The sequence below is a fragment of the Lissotriton helveticus genome, chromosome 1_2 (assembly GCF_964261635.1).
Source record: "Lissotriton helveticus chromosome 1_2, aLisHel1.1, whole genome shotgun sequence".
NCBI lineage: Eukaryota > Metazoa > Chordata > Amphibia > Caudata > Salamandridae > Lissotriton > Lissotriton helveticus.
In genome coordinates, this window is record NC_136058.1 from 314848686 (window position 1) to 314855070 (window position 6385).

The 6385-nt window shown below is 46.8% G+C and overlaps 2 non-coding genes across 2 annotated transcripts; one reads left to right on the forward strand and one right to left on the reverse strand.

Moving 5' to 3' along the window:
* Positions 1-4259: 4259 nt before the first annotated feature.
* On the reverse strand, positions 4260-4399 carry LOC144808193 (U11 spliceosomal RNA). Its single transcript, XR_013606718.1, has one exon. It is a non-coding gene; the product is annotated as a U11 spliceosomal RNA (small nuclear RNA).
* Positions 4400-5503: 1104 nt separating this feature from the next.
* On the forward strand, positions 5504-5575 carry TRNAD-GUC (transfer RNA aspartic acid (anticodon GUC)). The gene has a single exon. It is a non-coding gene; the product is annotated as a tRNA-Asp (tRNA).
* Positions 5576-6385: the final 810 nt, after the last annotated feature.

Here is a 6385-nt window from a genome sequence, read left to right on the forward strand (position 1 = left end):
GGGGCGTATTGCTATTTCCGATTCGGCGATTACCGATTCGGTAGGATCCGCATTTTTATTTACCGATTCGGACGTGTCCGATCCGGGCTATACCGATTCGGTACTTTGCGAATCGGTACATATCGACTCACGATACCGATTGCTACCGAATCGGTAATGTTCCGAATAATTTTAACTACATATCATTTTCCGATTTTGAAATACCGATTCGGTACGGATCGGTATTTTAAAATCGGTAAATGCGTTTTACCTACATCGGGGCCTAAGTGATTTGCCCAGAATCACAGGATGTTCAGCGTCATTGCCGAGACTCGAACTCGGTTCCCCAGATTCTACAACGTTAATGATAGTGCCAGCAAACAGGGCAATGACAAAGTGCATGGTGACTGGATCTCTGTTTCAAGCAGTCTGAGAGCATTTGAGGAGGTTTTATTAAGGGTCCACACACAATCTAGGAACACTTTCCGCCCAGCATCCACCAAAGCAGTGCAAATGTGAAAGGCATGCAAATGTCGCAACTGGAGCTGTTGCCAATCCACAGCGCAGAGATACGGGTAGCTCACTGTAGTTGTATATGCCACGTTCCAAGTCCAGTGGCGTTAAACAAAATGATGGGGACCCCCTGTCGAATGTGATAAGGGACGCCTGAGTCACCCATATCTTTAGCTCAATTGGTGCGCCAAAATATGATTTCGAATGTGGGTGCAGAAATAGAAGGGCCATAAAATAATGGATTAAATAAATATGTGTATCAGAAGAAATTTTAATTTCTCATCAGTAGTAACAGTGAACGACTTCCACCGCACTGAGTCCAAGTGGCCCTGTCCTCAAGGAAAGTGGGCCGTGCGTGCCTCCAAGCCCATCAACAGGCAAAGCTGAACACAGGAACTGTTTTTTGAACCGGGACAGAGGCAGTGCGCCCTGTAAGGCCTCAGAAATAGAAATCCAATGTAAAGTCACAATGGAGGCCTGGTGAACACACCCCGCCTTGCGGGTACATTGTGCTCGTGGCAAGAAAGAGTGAGTTAAAACTCTCCTATACCACGTAACACATGTGGTGATAGTGACATGTTTAACACACACTGCTGTACATGGCACACCTTCTACCCTGCTTGTGCCTGCAACAAATCCACACAATACCTAATTAGGGATTACTATGTTAACATCCATATTTTTACAAGAGTGTTAACGAAAATATTTCAAAAGAGCGTCATCGTGTCTTCACCCACCAGCCTTCAGCATACTGTATTGAACCCTCTAGGTGAATCACATTGGCACACAGCCATTGTCTTCTAAAGTGGATGTTACATTTAATACGGTCTTGAAGGCACAGGAAACTGTGTCAAACTGAACACCCCTCTTCGGCCGAGATCATTTATTAGTCTTATCATACAAAAGGGCGCCGGGTTCTGCCTTAAACAGCCCTGTAGGGAAAGAAGACACCAGGGAACACATGTAACAGTCCTGCCAGGGAAGGAGACGCTTGTGTCCACATTTATTAACGTCTGGATAGAAGACAAAAATATATCTCCCTTTCCCGACTTGTCAGGTCACAGGATGACAGGCTAAAGTATTATAAAGTGTTGTAAGGAGGTGAAACAAAGGGGCATATTATCAAGGAGCTGTGTTAAATTACCGCCGTTTTATTGGCAGGAAACTGCCGATAAAACGGCGATAATGGGCTTGATAATACACCCTTGTTAATTCCCATAGAAGCCCATGTTCTTGTGTTAACATGGGCTTCTATGGGAATTAACAAGGACGTATTATCAAGCTCATTATCATCATTTTATCAGCAGTGTCCTGCCGATAAAACGGCGATAATTTTAACACCTGTCCTTGATAATATGCCCCCCAGAGTGTTCCGAGGAAGCGGGTCGCAGACCGCACTTTTATTGGCACTTTGCAGTCACCACGACTGTCACTGCTCCCTTACCTGCCAACTGCTTCCGTAGCAGCAGCGCTGACTGAGGCTCGGTCATGCTTCACTTGGGAAAGGGGAAGCGAGCAGGCTTCGGGTGCGGGAACTCTGGGCAGCAAGGGCCCCAGATAACACCTCTAAGAGAGTGATATGAAGAAGAGGCTCAGAGGCCCGGCCAGGTCCCGCACATGTGCAGTTGTGCACCATTCAAATAATAAAGAGCTGGCTTCTGAAGCACTGGGCGGGCCGGGCGACGGGGCCTGCACACCATTTCATTAAAGACGAGCCTCTGAGGCCCGGCAGGGGCCCAAGCATGCGTGCACCTTTTAATTTATTAAGAGGCCGGCCGCACCATTAAAATTCATGATGAGGTCAAGAGAGGGGGCCCCTGGAGCGCGGGCCCCCCCGCAACGCATTGGGCTGCGGGGGCCTGTGTTACGCCCCTGGACCACAGTCCTTGTCACTGCTGTTTCTCCCTGGCCTCCGGCCCACAGTCCTTGTCACTGCTGTTTCTCTCGGGACTCCTGCTCACAGTCCTTGTCACTGCTGTTTCTCTCGGGCCTCCTGCTCACAGTCCTTGTCACTGCTGTTTCTCTCGGGCCCCCTGCTCACAGTCCTTGTCACTGCTGTTTCTCTTGGGCCTCCTGCTCACAGTCCCTGTCACTGCTGTTTCTCTCGGGCCCCCTGCTCACAGTCCTTATCACTGCTGTTTCTCTCGGGCCTCCTGCTCACAGTCCTTGTCACTGCTGTTTCTCTCGGGCCCCCTGCTCACAGTACTTGTCACTGCTGTTTCTCTTGGGCCTCCTGCTCACAGTCCCTGTCACTGCTGTTTCTCTCGGGCCCCCTGCTCACAGTCCTTATCACTGCTGTTTCTCTCGGGCCTCCTGCTCACAGTACTTGTCACTGCTGTTTCTCTTGGGCCTCCTGCTCACAGTCCCTGTCACTGCTGTTTCTCTCGGGCCCCCTGCTCACAGTCCTTATCACTGCTGTTTCTCTCGGGCCTCCTGCTCACAGTCCTTGTCACTGCTGTTTCTCTCGGGCCCCCTGCTCACAGTACTTGTCACTGCTGTTTCTCTTGGGCCTCCTGCTCACAGTCCCTGTCACTGCTGTTTCTCTCGGGCCCCCTGCTCACAGTCCTTATCACTGCTGTTTCTCTCGGGCCTCCTGCTCACAGTACTTGTCACTGCTGTTTCTCTTGGGCCTCCTGCTCACAGTCCCTGTCACTGCTGTTTCTCTTGGGCCTCCTGCTCACAGTCCCTGTCACTGCGGTTTCTCTTGGGCCTCCTGCTCACAGTCTATGTCACTGCTGTTTCTCTCTGGCCTCCTGCTCACAGTCTATGTCACTGGCTGTTTCTCTCTGGCCTCCTGCTCACAGTCCTTGTCACTGCTGTTTCTCTCGGGCCTCCTGCTCACAGTCCTTGTCACTGTTGTTTCTCTCGGCCTCCTGCACACAGTCCCTGTCACTGGCTGTTTCTCTCTTTCCTGCCACTTACAGTCCCCTGCCATTAAATGTCTCTACCCGCCATACGTTCCTCAAACCTTCTACTTACGCACCGTGGGGCACATTATCAGGCCCATTATCGCAGGTTTAGCTGGACTTTTCCTGCCGCTAATGCGGTGTACGCTAACTATCGCTCGCTACCGCCTAAATCACTATCGCCATCGCGCAGGATCTAGCTGGAGTTTTCTACGCTGTTCCCTGACACTATCGCCTGTTATCGACGTCCACCAACGTCGATAACAAGGCGATAATTATAAGGGAAAAAAGGCGATAAAAAAACTCCCACTAACTGTTGCTGGCGATAGTTATCGGCAGGACTTGATAGTATGCCCCATAGGTTTATCCACCCAAGTAATAACCCAGTAACGCCCCCTTGACGCTAAGCAATGCCAAGCAGCATAAACAGTTTTTTTTGTTGAATTAAAGGGGCATCTTTCCAAAGCAAAATGCTTTTTTGCAGCTGAAAAGTGCATACCATGTCACGTGCCACTTTGTGCTGGCACAGGGCCTAAGGTTCCCACATTCCCCAGAGAAAAATGCTGGCATTGATTTGTTCACCTTTTAAGATACTGCGAAGGCCCACGCATGATACCTAAAAATTTAAATACAGTTGTAATTAGTTTACTTGCATTACTGAAGTGTGTAAATGTAACGGATACATAATTACGGATTTAGACGATTTTTGAAGAGCACCGTTGCAACCCAGACATAACTTTAATCAGGGATTACTTTCTACACATTTTAAGAAATAAACACGACCATTAGAAATTTATAATTTCATCTCCCCTTAAAAAAGTCATGAATATTTAGCCTTGTTCTGACATTGTACAGTTTCATTAGGGCGCACGGACAGTCGGTCACCAGCAGCCCCGCTCACAAAAATTATGTTTCCGAAATCTCATGATATCGATTCCGCACAAAGAGCTCCAGGTTGCCCCGAAGCTCCTTGTGTGCCACTCACGGCAGAAACCCTTTTTACCGTAACGTTCTTGGAATAACACTCCGGCTGACGACTAGTTCTATGTCTGTTAGCGCGAGTACAACATGTCATTTGAATACCACACCATATACCTTTAGGAAAAATCGTCACCATGCCTAATGACATTTGTGGTCTTCAGCTGAATTCTCAACATATTTCACGGTAAACAACACTGCCCGATATGCAAATAACCATTGCATGCTGGGAAAAAGAAAGGGGTTTACTTTGTTGGCGGCCTGTTTCAACCGGGTGCACCTACCCTCTGTTCCATTTTTGGCCCTATATTTGAAATTTTATGTTTACGGAGGATCTTACTCACAGTACAAATTCGGGGATGAAATCATTTTCAAAAAAGTGTTGGATCACTCTTTTCTGTGTCGAAATAACTGGGTAAAAATATGGGTGCTGCCCTTTTGTGGCATCTACCAGATAAATGGTTCAGTCTACCATGCATCCTGGGACTTGTAGTCCTTGTTTGGTACTCGCTTAACCGGATTATAGAGGACACATCACAAGACTTTATTGTACATTACTCCTTAGATTCTGCTACAGTCTTAATTTTGGTAGCTGCGTGGGTGTCATCAGCCATCCCACAACACCTGCCTGCCCACTGTATAGTAACAGAAACAAGATACGTGTTGTGGTGCACCAGCAGAAGAGCAGGCGCCATGATAGGATGGGACAGAGAGGCAGAAAATATAAGAGGGCTAGCGGCCATTTTAGATTGGGCTACAGTACCATCATGGAACGGGCAACCGTTTAGATTGGACCACGATTCCTGGTGCCGAGTACACCAAGGTTGCAGGGGACGTAAGAGAAATTGAGAAATTCATTAAGGTACTCTCCATCATAGCTGAATGAGCCACTGTGTTTTCAGATTTTCAGTTGAATTTTCCATTTCAGACATTTTATTATAGCCCTTGCGTGATACTTTTTAATTTACAGCGTTGCCCTGTGTCCAAAGAGTAAACATTTCTTTTTGCGGCTTCACAGTCTCTGCATAATGGTGGCGACTAAATAAACATTCTCTATAATAATAACACAAACACCACGCTCTTCTCATTACACTAATTACGTATTTTGAGCATTGCAGTTCAACAGATCCTCGTTAGTATAGTGGTCAGTATCCCCGCCTGTCACGCGGGAGACCGGGGTTCAATTCCCCGACGGGGAGGTCCTAATTTTTGTTTTCCCCATTAAAATGTGAATATTTTACTTCTATTTGATTAGTCTGTTAATTTACATTGCACTATGTTTGTCACATTTACACATTAGCAAACAAGTTACATTTAACGAAGATCAAACATGATGGTTACATATAAAACTATCTCATTACTATGGGAGTATCTGCTTGCATTTTACATCTTCATGTTTGCAACAAATGAGGGGGTCTATCAATGCTGCACCATGTGCAGTGGCACCAGGATCCAGAGATTTGGTGATTTCCATTTTTTTTTACCTGTCTTCACAATTTCTTATAAATACTGGTCAAATGGCAGCCCTATATTTGAAGAGCCAATACCATCCGATTTACATCTAATGCTAATGGGGGGGGAAATCACTCACCTACCAAGCGGCTTAACTGTCTTGTTGCAAAACACCTCTTGTGGACCATACTAATAACTTACAGTGGCCTTAGAGCTTTATTGTTGCTCTAATTTGCTTACCTCTTAATTAATTGCTTGCCTTCCTTTTATTGTTCTTGCCCCTGCCTTGGTGAGTATGGTCTTTACCATACTTTCAATTGGCTGACATGTATTCAGTTAAATCTAACTGAATTCAATGAATCTCCATTCGGTTTATTAATGAATGAACCAGAAAGGAAGAATAGTGAGTGATGTAATTAAACACAAATATCTACCTGGAACTCCCTCCCGACCCACCTCCGCCTGATTCAGCACCACCTCACCTTCAGGAAGCAGCTCAAGACCTGGCTGTTCGAGCAGTAGCGGACCCCCCCCCCCTCCCCAAGCGCCTTGAGACC